Source organism: Palaemon carinicauda, chromosome 14 (assembly GCF_036898095.1).
Source record: "Palaemon carinicauda isolate YSFRI2023 chromosome 14, ASM3689809v2, whole genome shotgun sequence".
NCBI lineage: Eukaryota > Metazoa > Arthropoda > Malacostraca > Decapoda > Palaemonidae > Palaemon > Palaemon carinicauda.
The window spans coordinates 74,349,139-74,349,373 of NC_090738.1; positions in this window are offsets into that span (position 1 = coordinate 74,349,139).

Consider the following 235-nt stretch of genomic DNA (forward strand, 5'->3'; position numbering starts at 1 on the left):
ATTTTAAATTCAATTCTCGGTTTTATCGGCAGCCAGTGTAAATCAATTAGTATAAGGGTGATCCTTTCTCTAGGTAGGGCACTTTTTATCAGTCTTGCTCCTCTGTTTATTATGTTTTGTAATTTCTTAAGTTACACATTCGGTATATTTTAATAGATAGCGTTGCAGTAGTCAATCCTGGTAATAACACAGTTTATCACAAGTTTATTTACAGAATTCCGACCAAGTGCTTTTT